The 27,067-nt window shown below is 41.7% G+C and overlaps 1 protein-coding gene across 3 annotated transcripts in view; it reads right to left on the bottom strand.

Moving 5' to 3' along the window:
• Window positions 1-23,366, bottom strand: part of WASF3 (WASP family member 3) — a 46,206-nt gene extending 22,840 nt beyond the window's left edge. The window contains exon 1 of one of the 3 annotated variants that reach the window (XM_042461076.1): window positions 23,267-23,366. The gene's annotated coding sequence lies outside the window, so the exon portion shown is untranslated. Of the gene's footprint in view, window positions 1-22,855; window positions 23,013-23,266 lie in introns of those variants that run through there. The other 2 variants (XM_042461075.1, XM_042461077.1) reach the window with 2 other exon arrangements.
• Between the last annotated feature and the right edge of the window lie 3,701 nt (window positions 23,367-27,067).

Here is a 27,067-nt window from a genome sequence, read left to right as displayed (position 1 = left end):
TTGAGAAAATGAAAAGAAAAAAAGAGTACATACAGCGGGATCTTGGTATCTGAGGGGATCCGTTCCAGAAACGCCCCCCCAACAGATAGTAAAATCCACTGGACTTCAAGTTCTGTTGTCCTAACTGACAGTGCCACCATTAGGAATAGCCTCCGTTATCCCTAATGACAGAACTGCCATGTGTACACATTAAAGTTGTCCTTAATGGCGGCATGACCATGGGCAAGCACCACTACTGAGGACAACTGGGGCCTGCCATTCGTGGATGCTTAAATCTGCAGATGGCAAGTCTGCAGACAGCGAGGCCCCACTGTATAAAAAATGGAAGTAAAGACAAATCACAAAGAAGAATAGAGATGTATAGCCCGTCTACAGGAATAGCATATAAGAAAAGCTAAAACTCAGAATGACTTGAGAATGTAAGCAAAGAGCAACAAAAATTTCCAAATATGTTCAAAATAAGAGAATGATGAAAAAGGGTGGGAATGCTGCTCAGCAAGGATGATAAATGTTTACAGATCACAATATAAAGGCAGAACTTTTCAATACCAAATTTGCATCATTATTTTCCCAAAAAGAGAACTGTGTGCTTCCATGCAGCAGAACAGATCTTGGCTAGGAATCCAGATTGCAAATCAAGATTAATAGTCAGGAATCACTTGGGGCCAAAACACACCACAGAAATAATCCAGTTTGAGACAGTTTTCATTGCCCTGGCTCAGTGCTAAGGAATTCTAGGAACTGTAGTTCACTGTGGTACCAGGGCTCTCTGAAAGAGAAGGCTAAATATCTCACAAAACTAGAGTTCCCAGGATTTCCTAGCATTGAGCCAGGACAGTTAATGTGGTCTCAAACTAGATTATTTTTGCAGTGTGTTTTGGCCTCTAGTTAACCTAAATGAGTTTGAATCTGCAAGGCCAGATGAATCGCATCCCAGAGTATTTAAAGAACTTCCTGGCTAACTTGTAGAATCACTTGCCATCAATTTTTAGAAAGCTAAAACAGCCAATATGGTTCTTAGGCTGCATCAATAGATATATAGGGTTCAGATAAAAGGAAGTAATAGCGCCACTGTATTACTTTGGTCAGGCCTCACCTGGAATGCTGTGTCCAGTTCTGGGAATCAAAATTGAAAAAGGATTTTGAGAAGCTGGAACATGTCCAGACAAGAGCGACCAAAATGGTGAAGGGTTGGGAAAGAATGCCCTATGAGGAGATACCTAGGGAGCTGGGTATGTTTAGCCTGGAGTAGAGACGGTTAAGAGTTGATATGATAGCCCTGTTTAAATATCTGAAGGAATGTCATACTGAGGACAGAGCAAGCTTGTTTTCTGCTGTTCCATAGACTAGTTCACGGAACAATGAATACAAACTACAGGAAAAGAGATTCCACCTCAACATTAGGAAGAACATCCTGACAGAAAGAGCTGTTCAACAGTGGAACACACTCCCTCTGAGTGTGATGGACTCTCCTTCTTTGGATGGCCATCTGTCAGAGGTGCTTTGAATGTGAGGTTTCTGCATAGCAGGGGATTGGGCTGGATGGCCCTTGAGTTCTCTTCCAGCTCTATGATTCTATGAACGTGGATCCAGGAGTAAAGACTTGTGCAACTCCGAATACGCAGATAATATCATCTGCAACTTAGGCAATATACACTCACATCTTTATAATCCTCTTCCCCCCTCTGCTGCTCACTTTCTGAGAAGACTGGGCAATTCATTCATATATACAGCCCATCTCACATGATAAATTATACCTCTAGCTGTGGAGCCAAACTGAAAACAACAATAAAGATTAAAAATAAAATCCCATAAATTTCAACACTAAGAATCAGGAACAGTGGAACGGTGCTTTCAACTAAGTTCCACAAAACATCCCTGATGAGAAATTTTTGCACCAGTGTCACAAAATACAGCAGTTTGGGGGATAAGGTAGGTTTCACCAGTCTTCTCCCAGGCTTTCATAAATACACCAAGAGTTTCGTCCTAGGCAGCAACAGAATGCCTCGAACGCTGCCTTGAAGCAAAAGTACCTCTTAGAAAAATGTGAATAACAGATGTACAGTGGCCCCTCCACATTCACTGATGTTAGGGGCACGGGACTCCCATGGAACTGGAAAAACCGCAAATAAAAAAATGCTATTTTTTTACCTGACAGATTACCTCTCTAGGAATCTCTAGGTCCTTTAGCGTAACTCTGTGATCAAGATCTGTCATAAATTGAACACAGAATTGTGCCGGAGGACCTACAAATGCCTAAAGAAGTGTTTTAGGAATCTCTAGGTCTTCCACTGTGACTTATGGTGGACGTTGACATAGGAGTTGTGCTGGAGGACCTAGAGATTCCTAGAGGGAACATATTAATCAAATCTGCAAAAGTCAAAGCCACAAATGTGGAGGGCCTGCTGTATTCCATCTCAAACCCCTGCACACATTGCAGTGAAGATAAGTAGCATGATAACCAAACAAAACAGAAAAGGAGACAGAAAAAGTTAACATTTCTCAATTAACACTTTTTGACACAGGTTCACCATATACTGTGTATTAAGGACTGAAGAGAAGTATTCAAACCTACAGTTTTGGTTTGGTTTTCCAAGGAGAAAATCATTTAATATAGCTAAAGAGAGGCAACTTCTTTTATTAGGTATTAAGTCATTTCTCAAGTATTATCAAAGCAACTTAATAAACCCAGCCACAAACATAACTTACAATATATACTTGTCTTTGCCAAAACCTCTGAATTAAGATCTATGTGATGAAGCTGTTAGCTTATAAAGGAAAGCTAGCACAGAAAAAATAAATCAACATTGTAACATTTGACAGTATCCACCAACTGTAATGAATTGTGACTATGTGGTTACTGAACTATTCAACTGCCCCACTTCAGCACAAATACTTCACATTGCTCTTCTTTCACAGTGACCAGATTACAGAACAAGGAAAGATACTAACAACTTAATCCTGTTCTTAAATGTTCGGGCTGTTTTATCTGCACGTAGTATCTTCCAGATGGCTCTCAATGCATGAAAAGGGCCCATCAGGAAACAGAATGTACTTTCTATCATGTACTGTTCAGGGTTGTTGGGTTTTTGGAGAGGGGGGTTTGTTTGTTTGGTATTAAATAAATTTTGACTCCATTCTGCATATTAAAAGCTTTCTCACTTTGCATGTGATGGTGTAATAGGTAATGCTTTCACAAAGTGTTGTGGAACATTGATATGTACCTCCCTAATGCCTCACAGAGGGACCCCAATTGCACCAGAGCTTCATAGGGTCTGGCACTAAAGCTGCTCTGAGTGGGAAACTAGCAAGTCTTGTGGGGGCACCACCCATCACAAGACTTCAGGCTGAGATCTTGCAGAAAATCTTGCACAGGTCTCATGAGACTGGAAATCTCATGAGATCTGAGGCAAGATCTGGTGAGCCTATAAAGGCTTGCAGAGCTGGAAATTGGCCATTTTTGAACAACAACAAAAAGCTTGGAAGCCAGGACCAAAATAGCTAGTAGCTGTTAAAGCAGAGACCAAAAGGTGAGCTGTTGTCCTTTACTTTTTCACTTTTTGTTTGTTTGTTTGTTTGTTTAAAGGGGCTTGTTGGGAGCTTTTGCTTGTTTATGGCTGTGTGCTCTTTCTGAGCACATGGTTTGAAGGGGCGAGTCTTCTGCTGAGCTAATGACCTGATTGGGGAAAGAACTAACAGCAACTAGCTCTACATATACCTGAAGCCTGTCCTTCAAGTTTACTGTATATACACATGTATAAGCCCAGAAATTTAAGTAAAAAAATTGACCCCAAAAACCTGACTCAACTTATCCACAGGTCCAACTACTGTTCTTAGCTCTTATTTTAAAAGGAACCATCCCCTGATGAAAGGCAAGAGCATAACCTGTCCTGGAAGCACTCTCTCACCTCCTCCCCCATTCTCTCATCCATCCTGCCCTTAAGGTGAGCACAAACAGTTATGCCTGCTGGAATTTTGTAGATTATTTGTTATCATTTTCCTCTGCTTTGTCCTTTACATCCTTTGTTACATGCCCCTAAATTTTACCCTCAACCTATCCACAGGTCAAAATCTACAATTTTGGCCCCAAAATTTGCCCCCGACTTATACATGAGGTCAACTTATAGTTGAGTATATACAGTAGTCTTGGAGGGCCAGCGCTGCAAAGCTTGCAGGGAACGTGATCAATTCAATAAACACTGAACAGAAGCTCTGCTAACAGGCATGTACATGGATATTTTGTGGGAGAAACTTGATGGTGAGTTCTTTTTAGTCCCTTCTCTAAGACTGCTAAATATGGATGGTGAGGAACCTGCTGCAGTTACCTGCAACACCTGTGGTATGTTTGTCTTCTTGCCAGTGAAAATGAGTAACTATACCTGTAGCAAAGCTGGTGGCCCTATTGGAAGAGAAGGTCCAGAAACTTTAGGACATAGTGTCTACTCTTCTGCATATTAGGGAGGGACAGGATTTCTTAGAGCAGAGCAAACTGTCCTGTACGGGGAACACACAGGGGAAGTTTCTGGGTGATGGGGAGAGATCATCTCCCATGCACAGGAGGTAGACACTTGGAGCAATGTGATACACAGAAGTAGAAGGACTAGAATTAATTCTATGAGCCTGAAACTACAGAATCAATTTGAAGCTCTCTTTCTTATCAGAGATGACAAGGAAAATGTAGGAAAACCTAGTAGATTCAGCATGTGGAATGGCCCCCAGCCGAGCCTATGAAGAGTTGTGGTGGTGGTAGGGGACTTTCCTGGAACAGATGACCACACATTCAGAATGCAGAGATGTAGTGGTAATGGGAATTTCAACTATTCTGGTGTTTGTTGGAAGTAAAAATCTGCTAAAAACGTAAGGTCCAACAAATTCCTCATTTGCCCTGCAGATAATTTCATTAGCCAGAAGGTGGAAGAGGCAACTAGGGGCCCAGATATTTTAGATCTGATCCGAACAAACAGTGACGACCTGGTTAAAAGGGGTGGGAGAGCAGCAGGATCCGTAGGCGTGATCATGTTCTCTTGGAGTTTGTTGTACAGTGGAAAGGGGAAGCCAAGCATAGTCAGACATACATTCTAGACTTTATGAAAGCTGCTTTCAGTAAACCTAGGGAAATACTGGTTACAATCTCATGGTCAGGAACACTAAAAGAGAAGGGAATTCAAGAAAGATAGCACAACTTAAAACAGTTCCAATGATAAGGAAAAATGGAAAGTGTCTCAAGAAACCAGGATAGATGACTAAAGAACTTCCAATTGAGCTAAGTTTTAAAAGGGACATGGAAAAAGAAATGGAAAAAAAGAGGAAATCACCAAAGAAGAATTCAAACAAATAGCTAGCATGTGTGGTGTGAAAAATTAGAAAAGATAAAGTGCGGAATGAGCTCAAGCTTTCTAGAGAGATTAAGAACAATAAAAAGGGCTTTTCTGGGTATGTCCATAACAAAAGGAAAAGGAAATAGTAGGCCCATTGCATGGAGGCAGTGAAACGGCAGAACTACTCAACACATTCTTTGCCTGAGTGAGAAGGAAGGAAAATGGTGCTTGACCTGAGGAGAATGCAGCAGATGACACAATAGGGGAAATGCAGCACAGAATAAGTAAAGAGGTAGTACAGGAATACCTGGCTACTCTAAATGAACTCAGGTCACCAGGGCCAAATGAATTACATCCAAGGGTATTAAAAGGACGTAGCCAAGGGGGGGGGGTTCTTGAGGTCCAGACCCCCCCTTCCATTAGAAAATGAACGGTGTGTTGCTGTTGCGCCGCCACACTCAAGCCCCATTATAATGGTGGCACTTAGTCTGGACCCCCCCCTTCCTAAAATTCTAGCTACGTCCCTGGGTATTAAAAGAAATAGCAAATGTATCTCAGAGCCACTGTCAATAGTCTTTGAGAATTCTTGAAGAACAGAAGTCCCACTATACTGGAGGAGGGCAAATACTGTCTCAATTTTCAAAAAGGTAAAAAAGAGTACCCAAACAATTACCTCCCAGTCAGCATGACATCAATACCCTGAAAGATTCCAGGGCAGATTATTAAACAGACCATCTGTAATAATTTAGAAATGAATGACATTATCATTAAATGGCAACATGGATTTCTCAAAAGCAAGTCAGGCCAGGCTAATCTAATCTCTGTTTTTGATAAAATTATCAGCTTGGTAGATGAAAGGAATGCTTGGAATATCTTGATTTCAAATAAGGCCTTCAACGAGGTTTCCCATAATAGCCTTGCAAACCAATTAGTAAAAGGGCTAGAGAATGCTACTGTTAGTGGATTTGTGATTGGTTGACAGTCTGAAACCCACAAAGTGTTCATCAATTACTCCCCCTGCATGGCAGGAGGTTGCACTTGATAGCCTTTAAGGTCTCTTCCAACTCTCTGAGTCTATGAACTGCTTTCAAAAGAAAATACTACCTGATCTCTTTCCAAAAGCAGTTATTTGTAGTGGCATTAAGTATGCAAACTACCAATTGCCCAAGCAGTATATATATATTTAAAGATATAATGGTGTAAAAGGTGTTTGAAATCATATGAACTAGAACATGTTATCTCTCTCTCTCTCTGGCTTTGCTTCGCGAACGAAGATTCAGGAAGGACTCATCCCACGCTTTGTACAAGCGCGTTGGTGACTAAAAAGGCCAATTCGGGATAAACAGGTCCGGTTGCAGAAAGCACAGCAGAAAGTCTCCTTGGGTGATGTTTCCAGGTTGCGGTTCTTTCTGCGTTGTCGTTTCTCTTCTAGGCTCATTCGGCGTGAGCTTTCGAAGAAGGCTGCAGCGTCATGGATTGTGCGTCTCCATGCCTCCCGATGCGAGGCCAGGGAGGACCATTGTTGGTGATCTATCTGGCCAAGCCTGAGATGTTGTTTCAGGGAGTCCTTGTATCTCTTCCTTGGGGCGCCCCTCTTACGCTGACCCGTGACGAGTTCACCGTAGAATACTATTTTGGGGAGGCGATGGTCCTTCATCCTAGAAACGTGTCCTGCCCAGCGCAGCTGCGTCCTCAATAGCATGGCCTCAATGCTGGTGATCCCTGCTTGCTCGAGGACAGCAACATTTGTCACATAGTCAGTCCAGTGTATATTTAGAATTGTGCGTAAACAGCGCTGATGAAAGCGTTCAAGGAGTCATAGGTGTTGGCGATAGGTGATCCATGTTTCAGACCCACAGAGGAGAATAGACAGTACAATGGCTCTATACACACTGATTTTTGTGCTTCGCCTCAAGTGTTTGTTACTCCAGACTCTTTTGTGAAGCCTTCCGAATGCGCTATATGCCTTTGCCAGTCTGTGATCGATCTCTTTATCAATCTTGGCGTCTGAAGAGATGATGCTTCCCAAGTAGGTGAACTGCTGGACAGACTTAAGCACAGATGTGCCTACGGTGATGTGGGGATGGTAGTGTTCTTCCTGTGGTGCAGGCTGGTAGAGAACTTCCGTTTTCTTCAGACTGACTTCCAGTCCAAAGAGTTCTGCAGCTGTAGCAAAACAAAATGTTAGGCGTTGCAGAGCTGCTTCCATATAGGCAACAAGGGCAGCATCATCAGCAAAAAGCAGCTCACGGACTAGATAGTTTAGAGTCTTAGTGCGGGCCCTCAGGCAGCTTAAGTTAAACAGGCTACCATCAGTACGGTAGCGTATGTAAATGCCGTCTTCTTCTTTGAGCTCTGCCGTAGCCCTTTGGAGCATCATGCTGAAGAAGATTGTAAATAAAGTCGGATCAAGAACACAACCTTGTTTTACACCATTAGCTATTGGAAAGGGTTCCGAGAGAGCATCGCCATATCTGACTTGACCTTGCTGGCCTTCATGTAGCAGGATGATCATTTGGAGGAATTTGAGGGGGCATCCTAGTCGTTCCAGGATCTGCCACAGACCTTTTCTACTCACAGTGTCGAAGGCTTTGGTGAGGTCGACAAATGTTACATAGAGTCCTTTGTTCTGCTCTCTACATTTCTCTTGCAGTTGTCTAAGGGCAAATACCATGTCTGTAGTGCTCCTATTAGCTCTAAAGCCGCATTGGCTTTCAGGGAGAAATTCTTCTGCAATAGCAGGGACTAATCTGTTCAGCAGTATCCTCGCAAGGATTTTTCCAGCAATGGAGAGCAGTGTTATACCTTGATAGTTTGAGCAATCCGATTTTGCTCCTTTTTTCTTGTACAGGGTGATGATGACTGCATCTCAGAGATCTGATGGCAGTTCGCCTTTTTCCCAGCAACTCACAAGGAGTTTGTGGAGTTTAGCATTATACAACTACAGCTAACCAATTTCAAGATTTCCCAGCTCACAAAGCCTTTGTAAGCATGGAGACTTATTTTTTTGTATATTACAAGAGATTATCCCACAGGGACAGGACTTCATTATCTCGTCCCTGTCCCATCCTTCCCACATGATCACAGGAAAGACTTTCAGACGATGTCGCGCTTATCAGGACATTATCCCATCCAGAAAGCGCGAGTGACAGCGATTGTGCAAAAGGCTTTCATATGATGTCACTCTGATCCTGTCATTATCCCATCACTGAAGTGGCATTGCCTGGCATTTTGCATTAATGGGAGTTCGTGTTAATGTAATGCTACTTCAATGACAAGGTACTGACAGGATCAGCGCTATGTTATGAAAGGCATTTGCACAATCGCTGTCAAGGATGGGGTAAGGATGGGGAGCAATCCCATCTCTATGCCACCTGGGTATGATAATCTCCACAGTATTTTCTAAGGAAGATGGTGGTTTGAAAGAGAAATAAAATGGAGTATAATGAAAATCATAATCAAGCAGAAAACAGACAACTAGGGCACCTGATGCACTGAAGCAACAAATCGTGATGCAGAATCAATGCAATCTACCCTCAAAGGAAAAACGGGGGACATTCTGGTCATTGAAATAGTAAGCCTGTGTACAAGACATACATGCACACCACAACAGGAAAATTGGAATTAAAGCATTTTTTCTTGTGCCCCTAACAGTACATGACACCCTAAATTAGTTCAAATATCTTCCAAAACACTGCACTATAACAACAATAATATTTATTTTTTACCCACCTCTCTCAATGGATTGGGGGGGGGACAACAGATTAATATAATAAAGCAAATGCAACATGAATTAAAACACACACATCAATTAAAAAGAACAAATAAGAATAATACATATTAAAACAATTAATCCATATTTAAAATTCATCATTTAACTTCACAATTTAAAAAGAATGGGTTGGCCTGCTGGAAGAGATTGGTCTTTCATGTCATTTTAGAACAGCTTAGTCAGTTGTTGAATCTTTTCTGGCAGGCTGTTCCACAATCTAGGAGCAGCTAAAGTAAAAGTCCTCTGGCGGCCAGTTACCAAACTAGTCCTGAGCTGCACCTACACTGCAGAAATAATCCAGTTTGACACAGATTATACAAGAGGAGGCAATTCCATAGGTAACCAGGACCCAAACCATATAGGGCTTTAAAGATAAAAACCAACACTTTGTACTTTGCCTGAAAACTAATTGGCAGCCAGTGGAGTGATTTTAATGTTGGTGTAATATGCTCACTCCTAGATGTATGAGTAACCAATCTGACTGCCATGTTTTGAACTAACTGAAGTTTCTTGGTACAGAGGTAGCCCAATATAGAGCACATTGCAAATATCCAGCCTTGAGGTTCCCTGCACATCTGTAGGTCTTTCAGCATTAGGAAGGGGCACAGCTGGCATAACAGATGATGCTGATAGTAAGCACTCCTGGTTATTACATCTATCTGAGCTGTCATTCAAACTGATGGATCCAGAAGCGCTTTCAGGATGAGAACACAGTCTTTCAGGAAGAGGTATAATCCCATCTAGTACTGTACTAGTTTTAAGAAGATAAAAGAGTTGAAACTATGCAGCATGGAGGAAAAAGAAACTGAACAGTAAGTGTTTTTGTACTCTGTGATCTCCTTCCTCAATAATTTGCCAAATTAAGTTGATACTATTATTTCATTTTCATTTTAAGCACTGAATATTAAATAAACCTTATAACCTGTATCTACCTGGTAGAACTTAATTATTTACAATTCTTCTATCCCTGGCCTTCCTTGGAAATATAAGCGTAAGACTGTTTACAAGTATTATGTTTGCATTTTTGGAAGATATTTTACAATATCTTAAACAAGTAACTTATTCACAGAAGTCACAGACTTCTATTTATTAAGTGATATTAAGTGATACTTTTCCTTTTTTCTTCAAAGCTTTAAAATTGGTCTTTCCTGAGCAAAACAAGGGCATAAGCGTTTTTCTGGGCCACATCCTTTGCATGACTTCAAAGACTTCCATTAGGGATTAAGTTCCATGAGTGGTAATTCACTTAAGAGCAATAAAAAGATACATGCATAATCAATATCATCAAGGTTAATGAGAAAAATGCAAGCACTGAAGCTTACAAGAGCAAGACAGACAAACCCACTGGAGAGTTACAAGTAATAACTAAAGTACAGCAAAGTATAAAATGTTCATTTACTGTTTGCTGTAGACAACACAGTCAGGTTTGCTATGACATATAATTTTATTAATATCTTTCTAACATTGACAGAGCTGTGAATAAATATGCAAGATAGTGATACATCAATAATCACACCATCTATACTAGACTTGCAGCAATATTGAACAGTGTTTCCATACTGAACTGTATGAAACAATATACATAATAACAACAACAATAATAATAATAACAATAATAAATACAAGGCACAAATGTCGTACAGCTAAAAAGAGATACATACACACAAGTGATCAGCACTGTTACAACACCAGCCTATTCCTGATGCAGGTGTGCACCCTTCCCTAACTGCCCAAATAATGTCCAAACAGCAGCTTTGGAGTACTGTAAATGGTTGTCATGTATAGAATGCTATGCTGCTTTTAAGTGTAAAACCATATCTCACTAGCCATGATTAAGAAAGAATCAGAAAGACAGTGAGGACAGAACCATAATGTATCAGTTTCTTAGGGTGTGTCTACACTCTAAAAATAATGCAGTTTGACACCACTTTAAGTGCTGTAGCTCCATCATATGGAACCCTTGGATTTGTAGTTTTATGAGATCTTTGGCCTTCTCTGACAAAAAGTGCTAATGCATCACAAAACTGCATATCCCAAGATTCTGTAGGATGGAGCTGTGACAAAGTGGTGTCAAACTCCATTATTTCTAGTTAGATGCACCTTTCGTTATGCTAAAAAATACATTCATCTCATGAAAACAATGTTTTGGGGGGCTGAAGCACTACATTTTTATGCTTTGAAAGTAACAGACAAATATAAAAATAAACCAATGAGATGTGAAAAGTAAACGCATTGCTCTTTGATTCTAGCGTCAAATACATTTTCTATTGTTATAGGAAATGAGATCTGTAAGAAGTGTATCACTTCATACTTAACACAATAGAGAATTTCCAAAGGCATACAGAAGGCAGTATTTAAAGGATCTATCTGTATGCAGTCCATGCCTAAAACAAATTGTAAAGCTAATATGTAGCCAAATATGCACAAAGGCTATTCAGCAGTATGAGCATTTTGTCCAAGTTCTTTCAATTAATTGTGTAAAAGAACCAAGCACAAGAACCATCACAGCTTTGAGTAGAAGCCCTTCCTCAATTTCTCTCCCACATGAATGGGGGCTATTTGTCGAATTATTATTTATCTACTCCCAATACTACACAGAGAACTGCATAAAGTCACAAACACATACAAAAAAGACATGGAGAGTACTCTCTACCTCTTTCACACTCTCCATTTTTTATTTATTTGTAATCTAACTTGACAGTTATTTCAGCTGAAGAGCGGAGTGAAAATGCTTTATGTAAATAAATTTAGCATCAATAAAATAAGAGATTGTGATGTGTTATTTTTTAACATGCTGAGGAAAGAGTAACTGAGAACTGTGGCTCGCCACTTTCCACAAGAACAAATGCAAAGTGAATAAAATTAATGAAACAATTAAAATTCCCTACAAAACCAACAGCTATTTTAGTCATGGTCCATTTTTTAAAAGCTTGAATGTAACAAAAAGATGTTCTAATTATCCAGATCTTATCAAATGAATTAAGTATTATATAGAGTCTGATCTTGCTATCCATAGGGGATCAGTTACGGACCCCCCTGCGGGTACCAAAAAAACAGAACCTCAACTCCTGTTGTTCCTGATGGCAGGAACATACAAGTGCCGCCATTGGAGACAACAGGGTTTGCTGTCTGCGGATGCTTAAATCAAAGTGGGGTAATAGGCCCCACTATAATTCTTTATTTTATATTCCATTTTTCTCCCAAAATGGGATCCAAAGGAACTCTTTTCCTTAACACTGGAGTTAAATTGTTAAAACAACTGCTGTGTGCCCTCAAGATGTTTCCAACTTACATAGACTCTATCACAGGGTTCTCTTAGCAAGATCTGTTCAGGGGAAGTTTGCCCTTGCCTTCCTGAGGATAGGAGAGTGTGTTTGCCCAAAATCCCACAGTGGATTTCTTGGTTAATCATGCATTCAAAACCTGATCTCCAGAGTCTTAGTCAGACATTGAAATCACTATACCATGCTGCTGGCCCTCTAATTAAAGCAATAGATAGCACAAAACTATTTTTAAATAATCAGCCATGTTAAATGCATTAATTTGAAACTGCCAATTGAAATATTATAATAATAACAATAATTAAAAGGACTTCTGCAACAAATTCCTACTGGCAAAAAAAGAGCTGGGACAAGATGGCATTCCAGTCTGGGACAGCCACCAAAAAGGCTCTCTCCCATGTTCTTCCCAATGTGCCTGCAATGGTGGTGGCATTTCATGCCAAGAATCTTAAAAATCAGGCAGGCACAAAAGATATTGTCTTTGAGTTAGTCTAGACCCAAACTGTATAGAACTTCATCAGTTATAATCAACACTTTGAATTGCGCCCAGAAACAAAGCATGAGCCAGTTAACTGTTTGAACAAGGCAGTTATACTGTATTTTCAATGTAAACTACAGCAAAACAGTAACTAACAGTGAAGGTTCTGTAGCTGTGGATGGTTTGTTTAATAGTTATTCTCTCAGCTTTTATCCTCAAACAGCAGGCCAACTGGCAGGCACTTTTTAAAAATGTACTTAAAACAAATGCCACTGATGACTGCTCCTGTTCCTTCCAAACCATATGGACAGCAGGAAAAAAAAACTCTGTGAAGTCAGAAGCTTTCATGGCCGACATCCATAGCTTTTTGTGGTTTTTTTGGGCTATGTGGCCATGTTCTAGAAGAGTTTCTTCCTGACATTTCGCCAGCATCTGTGGTTGGCATCTTCAGAGAAGAAACTCTTCTAGAACATGGCCACATAGCCCGAAAAAACCACACCAAAAAAAAACCCCACACATTTGTTCTTCTGCTCAGTTTGTTTCATATCTGCTGCAGGGTTTGGGAGCAAGCATCATACACTCCTTCCATTTTTAACAGATTTGCATAAAGGACATTACAGGCAGACATCAGTTAACAAAGCCTCTAATAAGGAAGCTCCTTTTTACAAATTCCTCCTACACATGTCTAATTCCCCTTTTCCTCTTCTGTCTAGCTAGCTTTTTATATAAAATTTGCCTGCCCCACACCCACCCCTTGTTAAAAAGCAAGTTTGTAAATGTGGCCACCAAAAGGGAAATCCCAACACAGGTGGAGGCTAGTTTTTTAAAAATCATCACTGGATACATTTTAGAAGAAACTTTCAAGTAGTCTTTAAAAGGCTCAAAATATTTTTAGCCAAGACTAGCCTGTCCTGGTTGGTACATTTCACATGGGCATATTGTTAGTTTTGAAGAAAAGATTTGCTGAAATATCTTCAACTACTCTTCTTTTTGATGGTGCAGAAACCCATCTTTTCCATATAATTTCTGCCTCTATAGTACCAAATTTTCTTTTAAAGGAGTTATGCCCAAGAACACATCTAATTTGTTAACAGAGATATACGATGAAATAAATCCTGAACTATCAGCAAAACAGAGACTTCCTGGCTTTTATTACAGATTTTATCACCATCAATTACTAGATTGTCAATGAGTTAGTCTTCCGATCACTGTATCAATGCCTGAGCAGGGCTACTGAGGACCAGGGCTCTCTTTCATATGGTGGCCATAACTCAAACACACCTTGAGGGCAAACAATGACCGCACACAGTGGGGAGTTCTCTCCTTTTAGAATGTATCATTTCATACAAATACTTATTAACATTGGAAGCTGCCAGTGGAAGATGGACTTTTACTGCCAGCGACTGGTTCATGAAACCCAGTATTGTCAACTCTGACTGGTGGTGGTTCTCCAGGATTTCTGGCTGGATAGCCCTCCCTGGAGGCACCTAGTGGTCTCATAACTAAGGTTCAATCTTGCATATCTTTTAAAAATTAGGTAAGATGTGTTCAGGGTGGTATGGTGGTACATTCAAATATAACTATAAATTATGGTTTATCTTTATATAAAGGAACTTGGAGCTCATCAACTCTCCCTTTGGCATAGGCACTTGAATTTAAATCCCCCAAAGCAGGGATTATCCTTAAGCTGTCAAGACATAACTGCTTACAGTGTGTCCTACAAGACAACCTCAGTATTGCGACTGCATCACTATTGTTATTGTTGTTGTGCACCTTGTTTCTCTTTCATGGGGACCATGAGATGGGGTTTTCTAAGGCTGAGAGTGTGTGACTTGCCCAAGGTCAGCCAGCAGGTTTCCATGGCCGAGTGCTGATTCAAACCCTAGTCTCCAGAATCACATACCAATGCTCAAACCACTATGCCACAGTGGATCCATTGCATTATTATTATTATTATTATTATTATTAACCTTTATTTATATAGCGCTGTAAATTTACACAGCGCTGTACATGCAATCTTTTAGTTAGACGGTTCCCTGCCCTCAGGCTTACAATCTAAGAAGACACGACACAAAAGGAGAAGGGAGTGGTGGTGGGGAATGGGATCAGGTCCAGCATTTCTTCTCCACCTCCAAGGCCTGGACCAAGGCAGATGAACTGGAGGAAGGGCTTGGCTTCTTAATGGATGGTTAAAAGGAGGCTTCCTGGGTCAGAGAGGGGCTCGCCTCTGGGAATGCTTCTCTAAACAATATAGTCTTTAACTCAGTTTTGAAACTGGGTAGAGAAGTGATGAGGTGTGCATGTGGGGGAAGAAGGTTCCAGGAGTAAGGGGCAGCAAGCAAGAAGAGACGAATTCGGGAGGGGGCAGTGGTAGTCCTACACTGTGACAGGAGACCTTGACTACCAGAGCGGAGGGTGCGAGTAGGAATGTAAGGAGAAAGAAGGTCAGATAAGTAAGGAGGGGTCAATCCATGGAGGGCTTTGAAAGTCAATAACAAAAGCTTGTACCGGATGCGGAAGGGGAAGGGGAGCCAATGAAGGGAGGATAAAAGAGGAGAAACATGGTCAAAGCGGCGAGCGGTTGTGACAATACAGGCAGCTGAATACTGAATAGAGATTAAAGGATGGAGGTGTGAAAGAGGAAACCCTGTCAGAAGGAGGTTACAATAATCTAGTCGCGAAACCACTAGGGCATGGACCAGAGTCTTGGCAGTAGAGGCTGAGAGGAATGGACGGATCTTGGCAACGTTGTGGAGAAAGAATCTACAGGCCTTGGCGGTGGCCTGGATCTGGGGAATAAATGACAGAGAAGAATAAAAAATGAAGCCAAGACTGCGGGCTTGATGAACCGGTTGAATAGAAGTGTCGTCGACAGAAACAGAAAAGGAATAGTGAAGGGTGGGTTTAGGTGGAAAGACAAGAAGCTCAGTCTTAGACATGTTGAGCTTCAAGCGCCAAAGCCGCATCCACTGAGAGATGGCAGTCAGACAAGAAGAAACTTGCTGTTCAAGCCCCATCGAAAGGTCAGGGGTGGAGAGATACAGCTGAGTGTCGTCGGCGTACAGATGATAGGAGAAACCGAAAGAACTGATGAGTTTACCTAGGGACAGTGTGTATAGAGAGACCCAAGACAGAGCCCTGGGGAACTCCAACAGATAGCGGAACAGAGGACGAAGTCTGACCACCCGTGACCACTGCAAAAGAACTGTCTGACAAGTAAGATTTAAACCAGTCGAGAAACAGAGTCGGAGAACCTAAGGTCAGAAAGTAAATCAACCAGGAGACAATGATCAACAGTGTCAAACGCCGCAGACAAATCAAGAAGAATGAGAATATAGAGGCCGTTTGCCTTGGCCCGAAAGAGATCGTTTGAGATCTTGGTGAGGGCTGTCTCTGTAGAGTGCCGTGGGTGGAAGCCAGACTGGAAAGGGTCCAGGATGGAGTTGGCTTCAAGAAACTTAATACAGCAAGAATAAACGACCCGTTCTAGGACCTTAGAAAGAAAAAGAAGAAGAGAAATTGGACGATAGCTAGACAAAGAAGAGGGGTCGAGAGAGGGTTTCTTCAGAATTGGGGAAATGAGAGCATGTTTGAAGTCAGAAGGGAAGGAACCCAGAGAGAGAGAGAGATTAAAGATACAGAGGAGCGAGGGCAGAAGAGAAGGGGCTATAGAGATTAGGAGACGGGAGGGAATAGGATCAAGAGAGCAGGTAGTAGGTTTGGAAGAATTTAGCAGCATAGAGAGTTCATCCAGAGAAACAGGGGGAAACACAGAGAGTTTATTAGTAGAAGGTTCCAGGAGGTTAGTGGTAGGGGGCAAGTGGGGAGGAACTATTTCAGATCGAATAGTAGTGACTTTTGTGATGAAGTACAGTAGTTGGCGAAGTCAGTGGGGGAAAATGATGAGAAGACAGGGGGAGAGGAAGGTTTTAGTAGTGTATTGAAGCAGGAGAACCAACGCTGCGGACACCTCTCATTAGCACAGATCAGCGATTTAAAATAGTTCTGTTTTGCCATAGACAGAGTGCATGAAAAAGATAAAAGGATGAATTTATAATGAATGAAATCAGCCGGTTCTCTAGACTTTTTCCAATTGATGTAATTTAGATGTCCACATCTTCTTCCATTCCTTCTCTAATGTCAGTGTGATTTAGTGTCACAAATGCTGAAGATGTTCTCTGCATAATCAACTGTGAGACAGTGGGTTGATGTGAGTCTAGGACTGCAGAATACACCAGGTAAGAGGGAAGAATATATGCAGACATAGATCTATTCCCATCCACCTCATAGCTTTCTGCATGAACTTCCTGAAGCTACCAGCTTGAATCTACTTTTCCTTGAAAGTACATGAGACAGTAAAATCTGTTGAAAGAGAAATGTCTCGCTAAAAAAGCAGCCACATATAACGTTGACATATCTGTAACAGTGCCTTGGGAAATGCACTCATCCATCTACAGTACTCATAAACTAGATCTGCCATTAATCTGTGCTGTCTGCTATTGATGTCACTACTAGCTACATCATAGTGCTTTTGCTGCAAATAGACACACACATGCATGACAGTTGCTATTCTTATAATTCTAAATACACCAGCATCAAATTTAAATGTTGTCAGGAGCCTACTTACAACAGATGTACACAGGAGAGAGTACATAAAATGATACATTCATGTCTTCATCTCCTGTTTAATAGTGGGAAAACTGTTCTATAATAAACTACTCCCAGAAGTGTATGAAACCTCTGCGGGAAAGTCAGTATAGAATAATGGTAAGTGGTCATGTCCCAGTGACCCAATACTGTCAAGAAGGCAAACTCAACTCAGGCATCATAATAAACTGTGTTTTTAGAATGCAACATAAATTGTAAAGCTATTTTGCTTACTTTTTATCTTTCACTATTTCAGATTTTCCAATTGTGGTTTGTCAGTTAATAGCAAATCACAGTTGGAAAATTCAGACATGATGCAAACCATAGTAACTCACGCTATCAAACCCACCTCCCACCCCCCAATTATCTCCTCCCCTACAGCATCTTTAGTAATGTTTGTTGTACTAATGTTACTCATAAATAATAATTTCAATATATGACTGAATGTAATTGTGAGATAAAACTAGCAAAATTTAAATTATAGCTTTAAATTATAACAACATACACAGCTGAAGTGTGTTTATCTGTACATAGTTAAGAGCAAATTTGATAAGATCTGATGTTAAGAAAATTTAAAAGTTATATTTAATTTTAAAAAATTAAAAATTTTAATGTAAAAAACCCTGGGGTTTTCTCCTCGCACTGAGCCTCCTCCCACTCATACCATCTCTTCAGTGTTTTAAAGGAAGAACACCACAATCTGTTTCTGCCCAAAGGCAGATGTTTGGAGAGCAGTTGTGCCAAACACGCCCTTAAGAGTATTACCTGGTGTGGCCCACACCTCCTTAGTAATGCCACTGGCTTAGATATTTAAAATTCTCTGCCAGAGAACATTAGTGCCATACTGAACTACAAACCTCAGTATTCTTTACCATGTGGGCATGGCAGTTAGTGGCCTCAAAGTACTACAACTGCATACTGTGAAAGAGACCTTACAATAGGGCTACAGAAACACATTTTGGTGTGTCTGCTATATAGAATGTCATAAATAAAAACTCACCTGGGAAAGAGCAGGGAAAGAACTGTCTACTCTAGCCAATACAACTGTTGCTGTGCATGCCTGTCTACAACTAGCAAGGTAAGGGCCAGCTTCCTCTAGAATCCCTCACTGAGATAATGTGGTAGAATTCAAAGATATAGCTGTATTAGTCTGTAGAATCAGTATATAGAGAGATCTTGTAGCGCCTTTGAGACTACCTAAAAGAAATAAGTTGGCAGCATAAGCTTTCCTAGACCTCAAGAAAAGCAACTGAGGAAGTAGACTGAACAAAAGCATCTGAGGAAGTAGACTGATGTCTTGAAAGTTCATGCTGCCAACTTCTTTCTTTCAGTTAGTCTCAAAGGTGCTACAAGATCTCTCTACATACTGAGAAAATATGGTTAGCAAAACAGAGAGAAAATGAGAAAGCAGATAAGCCTGCCTCACCAGCTACCTCTATAACATGTTAAAAAATATATATCCATCTATAAAGATGGAACAATCAAAACAGAAATCATAAGAAAAGTGGAGGCTGGTGATAAAAAAAGTCACCCCTGAATGCATTTTGGAAGAAGCTTTCAAGTGGTCTGTAGAAGATCCAAAGAAAAAAATATTTGCTTATTCAAGGCTTACATTACTTGTTAATTCATTTCACACTTGCATATTTTCTAGCTTTGAAGAAAATGTTTGCTGAAATATGTTGAAGTATTCCTCTTTTTGTGGCATAAGAGCATATCCCTATTCTTACCATGTTATTTCTGCCTCTGGTATCAAATTTTCTGTTAAAAGCAGTAATGCCGAGAAAAACATCTACTTTGTTATATAAGGCATACTCTGCATTAGTTAGGTCTCCATGTGTGTTTCATATCTTGCAGTCTACCTCTAAAATATTTCAACTGCCTCAATTCCCAACAATTTATACAGCTTTCCCTTAGTTTCCACATTGCGAAGTCAGGTTAATCTGCTAAAAGCTCCAGATTGACACAACAAGCAGCAGAAGAGTGACTTTAAAAATAAATAAATCTAAAACAATAGTTGTAGTAGGGAATCAAGAGGGTGCGGGCACACTGATTTTATCTCCTACCCAATATACATACCATATACATTGGACCCTCCCCTTATGCGGAGATCCGTTCTGGACCCCACCATGTAAGGGAAAATCCGCGTATGCTCATGCCCCATAGGAAACAATGGGCCATTGCTTATATTGTCACGCAGCTTCCACATAAGCAGGATGCCGCATATGGTGCGCCCACGTATAAAATGAGGGCAGGTTTTGGGGGCAAAATTATGGAATCTGATATGACTCATGGATAAGTAGAGGGTAAAGCTTAGGGGCATGTAACAAAGGATAAATCTAAAGGATGAAGCAAAGGAAAACAATGCCAAAGAACTTACCAAATTCCAGCAGGCATAACTTTGCTGACACTAAAGGCTGGATGGATGAGAGAATAGAGCAGGGGGGTCAGTTCTTCCATGACAAAATATGCCTTTGCCTTTTACAAGGGGTGGTTACTTTTTATATCATTAAAGTACAGTGATTACATTCACTCATGGATACGTCAACTCAGTTTTTGAGGGCCAAGTTTTGGAATAAAATTTCTGAACTTATACATGAGTATATACAGTACACACACTGATCACCAAACTTTTTCATACAAGAAAACTTTCTAATGGATCTTAGGAAAGCAAACAAGCAAAAGCTCCAAGTAAGAACGTTTAAAGCTATTTTAAAGAACGCTTCTATACAAAGAAAAAGAAAAGAATGAAATAAAATACATTTAAAAAGTTGCACCAACTTTGTTATATGAGGCATACGTCTACACTCTGAATTAGTTAGGCCTCCTGCAAGTTTCACATCTTGCAGTTTGTCTCTAAAATATTTCAATAGCCTCAATTCCCAACAATTTAGGTCCAAAACACACTGCAGAAATAATCCAGTTTGAGACTGCTTTAACTGCCTTGGCTCAGTGCTAGGGAATCCTGGGAATTGTCATTTACTGTGGTACCAGAGCTCTCTGATAGAAGAGGCTAAATGTCTCAAAGGTGATGGTGAGCAGATGCAACTTCTCATAAGTCCCTGTCATCTGAGATTAATTTTAAAAAAGAAAAGAAAATACTACAGTTGCCAGAATTCCTTAGCACTGATCTAGGACAGTTAAAGCAGTCTCAAACTGGATTATTTTTGCAGTGTGTTTTGGACCTGAGATAGCTTTCTTTTAATTTTCACATTGCAAAGTCAGCTTAGCCACCTGAAAGCTCCGTAGCGACCCAACAAGCAGGAAAAGAATGGTTTTGACATACACACACACACACACTCGCTGGGGTTAGGGGCAGCATAAATGTGGAAAAACCACAAATAACAAAAACACTGCATTGCTACCTGAGAGAACACCTCTCTAGGAATCACTAGGTCCTTCAAATGCAACTCTGTGGTCAACATCTGCCAGACATTGACCATAGAATTGCACTGGAGGAGCTACAAATGCTTAGAGGAATGTTCTCTCTAGGAATCTCTTAAGTCCTTCAGTGCCACTTTTGCTTAAAGTTGGCCACAGAGGTGTGCTGGAGGGACCTAGATATTCCTACAGAGAACATATTAATAAAATCTGTGAATAATCAAACCCGAAAAGTCAAAGCTGCAAATGTGGAGGGACGAGTGTACATATCACATACTACACACGCACACTAGTTGTAGTAGAAAGGGGGGGAGCCAAAACGAGTCACTGCAGCGTTTCCTATTTTCAACACTAGAGAACTGCAAACTGCTGAAGTTGAGGAGAGACAGAGTCGAGATATTCTACCAGAGCACTTCTTACATTTCATTTTTCTTTCATTCTAATTTGTGGGCACAAAAGAGGACCTTTGACCTGTGGTTGGGGGGATCTGAGGGAGGGGGGAGAAGACACCACCAAGGAAAAGCCAAACCTCGGTGATGGAAGGACTGGTCTTTTCATGATGGAGAAAGGGCCGCCTGCAAAAGCGGGTCACAAAAGCCCCTGGGGCGCCTTGATGTGTTTGTGGGGAAGGGGGACAAAAGTGGGGGAGGGCTGGGAGCCATCTCTCCCTGACTCACATCTCCATACAGACCCACTTCCAGTAAAGGAGAAAAGGAGGGTGAGTGTATGGAAGAGTGGCAACTCTTTCTGAGAGGAAAGGAAGATAAGCAGCTTCGAAAGACAAGGAAACATACTGTATGCAGGAGAGTTGCCTTATGGTCTGAATGTTGGGACTACAACTCTGGAGACCAGGGCCTGATTCCCAGCTCGGCCATGTAAACCCACTGGGGAGTTTATCACATTGCGGCTAACTTTGGCATTAAAGAGAGATTAAAGTGCATTTAAAGCATCCCACAAATAAAGTGAAAATGGCGAGAATAATTATCACACGCAATTGCGCAAATAAAGTGATGTAGGAAATACATTCTCGCCGAAATCCCAAAAGTAAAAAGATGCACGTTAATGCTTCTTTGTGACCACTTTAATGGCGGGTTTTTGTGTGACGCCGTCTGAAATCGTTTTGCGTAATTACGTGATTTTTCTGGGATGTTCACAGGAGAAACTCCCAATAAACTCCTGGGTGAGTCTTAGGAAAGTCACACTCTCTCAGCCTCAGGGGAAGGCAATGGCAAACCTCCCCTGAACAAATCTTGCCAAGAAAACCCCAGGATAGGTTCGCCTTAGGGTCACCATTGGTCAGAAACGAGTTGAAGGTACACAGCACACACAGGGCTCTTTCACAACAACAACAACAACAACAACAGTCTTGAGAGATATCACTGAGATCAAATCAAAGTAACTTCAGTAAAGTTATTTCAAGTGGTGTACAAAAAGCAAATCAAATGAATGGCATAGAAATTGAGAACTACTGTAGTGTGGTGCAGTGGTTTCAGTGTTAGACTAAGACTCTGGGGACCGGGGTTCAATTCACAGCTAGGCCCTGAAACCCACTGGGAGACCTAGGCCAAGTCACACTCTCTCAGCCTCAGGGAAAAGCAATGAAGGGAAGGCACACAACAACAAACAAACAAGTCCCAGGAGAAGACATTTTGGGTTGGGAAGTGTTCATCTCCCTCCACATCCATTGCTCAAGTTTGAAAGGCACACCAACAACAGCAAGCCGACGTGACGAAAGTACAACAACACTCAGAATCCACCACCAAAGAGGGATCTTGTCATCCGACGAACCCAAACGCATGAAAAACATACGCAAAATACAAGTTTGAAATACAAACCTGAAACACCAATTTGAAACACAATAAGATGTTTTGGGGAAAGTACAATAACACCCAGAATCCACCACCAAAGAGGGATCTCTTCCTTCGATCAACCCAAATGCACAAAATACATGCAGAAAAATACAGATTTTTGAAATACAAACCTGAAATACCAACTTGAAACACAACAACAACAGTCCCTTGTTGGCTGGCATAAGAAAGTACAACAACTCCCGGCATCCACCACCCAAAAGGGGTCTCTTGTATTCGAGTTGGCCTCTTTGGTGGTGGATTCTGGGTGTTGTTGTACTCGAACGACAAGGTGACAGGAGACCAGGTCCTTTGGCCTCAAATCTCCCTTATGATGAGAGAGCACGAGCACAACCACAACCACAACCACAACCGCCCCCCTCCGAGTCCAACTGGCCTCTGCCCCGCTTTATAAGGCGCTTATAAAGGAGAGGGGGCGTCCATTCTCAAAAAACAAAGGGGGGATTCCGAAGGAACGCTTTTTACTCTTCATAGGATGTCGATCCACTCCTTCGTAGAACCCCCCCCTCCCCTCGCCGACTTACCTCGTTCCACATTCCAACTGCCAAGAGTCCAGTGCGCTCCCCGCGAGCTTCGCCAGTAATAATAGGCAGCCGCCTAGGTTTAGCTCCGTAGTAATTCATCGTCCTTAGCCCCGCCCCCTCCTCGGCCCTCTGGAATGTGAGGAAATTAGCTCCTCCCACTCAGCCATATCTAGGCTAAGAGAAGGGGGTGGGGCTAAATAAAAAGCTTCGGAGGCGGGACCGTTAGGATTTATTGGCAGCGTCTCAGAACTGATTGGCATTCGCAGCAGCCAATGAGGAAGCGGGTTGCAAAAGGCCTGGCTTTACCTCAGAGTTAAAACAACAACAACAACTACAATAATAATTCTATACCACCTGGAGTAAATGTGCCAGCATTTCCTCACCTCTCTCTTCAACTGCATCCACACTAAATGAATAATCCAGTTTGACACAACTTTCAACTGCCATGGCTCAGTGCTATGGAATTCTGGGAAGTGTAGTTCTGTGAGACATTCGCCTTCTCGGTCAGAGCTCTCGCAAACTACAATTCCCAGAATTCCCTAGCATTGAGCCACGACAGTTTAAAATGGTGCCGAAATGGATTATTTGTGCAGTGTAGTCTGCAGCCAGAGGTTCCAAACTGCACTGCAGAAATAATCCAGTTTGAGACCGCTTTAACTGCCCTGGCTCAATGCTAGGGAATTCTGGGAAGTGTTGTGAGACATTTGGCCTTCTCTGTCAGAGAGCCCTGGGGCCACAATAAACTACAGTTCCCAGGATTCCCTAGCATTGAGCCACGGCAGTTAAAATGGTGTCAAACTGGGTTATTTCTGCAGTGCGGGTGCAAACAGAAGAGTCTCCTTCCCTGTTTTGGACACTGCTCCGATTCTGTATTCTCTCCAGGAAAGCCTTACTTTCCACAAGCTTCTCTTAGGCTGCATCGACACTGTAGAAATAACCCAGTTTGACACCACTTAAACTGCCATGGTTAAATGCTGTGGAATTCTGGGAACTGTAGTTTTTTGGCATATTTAGTCTTCTCTGTCATAGAGCTCTGGTGCCACAACCAGAGTTGTCCTTCTCCAAATTCACTCCTGTTGTCTATGGCTGCATCTACACCATAGAAATAGTGTAGTCTGACACCACTTGGACTGCCATAGCTTAATGCTACGAGATTCTGGGAATTGTACAGTAGTTTGTTATAGCACCAGAGGTCTCCAGCAGAGAAGGCTAAATTTGCCACAAAACTACAGTTCCGAGAATTCCATAGCATTAACCCATGGCAGCTCAAGTGAATCATAGGTTAGGATCATAGAGTTGGAAGAGACCCCAAGGGCCACCCAGTCCAACCCCATTCTGCCATGCAGGAACTCTCAATCAAAGCATCCCCAACAGATGGCCATCCATCCTGTGCTTAAAGACCTCCAGGGAAGGAGACTCCACTACACTCCGAGGAAGGAGTGTGTTCCACTGTCTAACAGCTCTTATTCTCAGGAAGTTCCTCCTAATGTTGAGGTGGAATCTCTTTTCCTGGAGCTTGCATCCATTGCTCCAATTCCTGTTCTCTGGAGCAGTAGAAAACAAGCCTGTTCCCTTCTTCAGGGCTGTTATATCACCTCTCAACCGTCTCTTCTCCAGGCTAAACATCCCCAGCTCCCTAAGCCTCTCCTTGTAAGGCATGGTTTCCAGACCCTTCACCATTTTGGTCGCCCTCCTTTGGACAGACTCCAGCTTCTCAACATCCTTTTTGAACTGTGGTGCCCAGAACAAGGCAGAATAGAGTGGCACTATGACTTCCCTTCTAGATACTATAGTTCTGTTTATTCAGCCTAGAACCGCATTAGCTATTTTAGCTGCCTCATCACACTGTTAATTCATGCTCAACTTGTGGTCTACTAGGACTGCTAGATCCCTTTCACATGTACTGTTGTCAACCCAGGTGTTCCCCATTCTATATCTAAGCATTTCATTTTTTCACCCTAAGTCTAGTTGAACTACTTGTTGAAATTCATTTTGTTAGATTTGTCCGAGCTTTCTAAATCTATTAATTTTGAATTTTTATCCTCTCCTCTGGAGTATTAACTACTTCTCCTAATTTAGGCGGGATACAAACCGCCATATAGTACGTATAGGATACGTACTAGGGTTAGGAAGGGGCGGTGCTTCCGCACCCCCCTAACCCTAGTAGTATCCTATACGTACAAGATAGCGGCGCCCCTTCTACATGGGCGCCGCCATCTTTACGTACTGGACGCATAGCGTCCAGACGTGTCGCGGCGCCTATGACATCGCGAGTCCGCGCCAGGCGCCTCGCGACGTCATAGAGGCGCCGCAAGAAGAAGCTCCGAAATGGAGCTTCTTTTTTGCTCCGTGCGGGAGCCGCGCGGTTTGGCTACTGCGGCTCCTGCGCGGAGCAAATGGCGGCGGCGGGGGAGCACCGCAAAGCGGCGGTTTGTACCCCGCCTTAGTGTCATTTGCAAATTTAATAAGCATGCCCCCTATTCTTTCATCCAAGTCGTTGATAAAGATATTGAATAGCACTGGGCCCAGGAAAGAAGAACCCTATGGCATCCCACTGGTCACTTCTCTCCAGGATGAAGAGGAGCCATTGTTGAGCACCCTTTGGGTTCGGCTGGTCAACCAATTACAAATCCTAACAGTTGCATTATCTAACCCACATTTTACTAGCTTGTTTGCAAGAATACCATGGGGGACCTTGTCAAAGGCCTTACTGAAATCAAGATATGCTATATCTACAACGTTCCCTTTGCCTACCAAGCTGGTAATTTTATCAAAAAAGGAGATCAGATTAGTCTGCCATGGCTTGTTTTTGAGAAATGCATGTTGACTTTTTGTGATTATGGCATTATTATTATTATTATTATTATTATTATTTATCTGGCATTCCCTTCTAAATGTTCACAGACACTCTGTTTTATGAGCTGCTCTAGAATCTGGTATTGATGTCAGACTAACTGGATGGTAATTGTTTAGGTCCTCTTCCCCCCCCCCTTTGGCTATAGGTACCATCAGGACATCAAAGTGCATTGAGTCACCACTATAAACCTTATCTACAGTGTAATCTTATATACGTCTACCAACAAGTAAGAGACATTGGGCTCAATGAAGGTATACCCAAATGAGCTGGTATAACAGCAGCTGGTAATCTTTGATCCTCCAGATGTTCTTGGACTATAGCTCTCATCAACCGAGTTTGGCTATGCTGACTGGGGCTGGTGGTCGTTGCAATCAAAGAACTTCTGGAAAGCCATAGTTTGCCCTGAACATGAACATGGCAGCATCCTTTAAATATATCTCTTGTAACTATTTATTTGCTGCAGTCAAGAGAATCCTCACCCAGTTCTGTCTGGAACAGAAATACAAGGAAGAAAATGAAATCGATGGCACAGTGGGCCCTTGTTATCCACTGAGATTTGGTTCCAGGAAATCCCATTGATACAGAAATCCTTGTATGCTCAAGTCCCATTAAATACAATGACATAGTAAAATGATGTCTCTTATATAATATGACAAAATCAAGGTTTGCTATTTGGAATGTACACTTTTTTGAAATATTTTCAAGCCATAGATGCTTGAAACGGTAGATACAGAATCTGTGGATATGAACACCCGAGTATATTATAATACCAGCAAACCACAGGAGCATATACACTGTAGAAATAATACAGTTTGGCACTACTTTAAGTGGCATCCATCCTAAATTCCATCTTAAGGAATCCAGTAGCTCCAGTCTAAGGAATCCTGGTATTTGTAGTTTCACAAGGCCTTTTGCTTTCTCTGTCTCACAAAATTACAAATCCC

Source organism: Sceloporus undulatus, chromosome 3 (genome assembly GCF_019175285.1).
Source record: "Sceloporus undulatus isolate JIND9_A2432 ecotype Alabama chromosome 3, SceUnd_v1.1, whole genome shotgun sequence".
In the NCBI taxonomy this organism is placed as follows: Eukaryota; Metazoa; Chordata; class Lepidosauria; order Squamata; family Phrynosomatidae; genus Sceloporus; species Sceloporus undulatus.
This window is presented reverse-complemented; position numbering and strand designations above follow the sequence as displayed.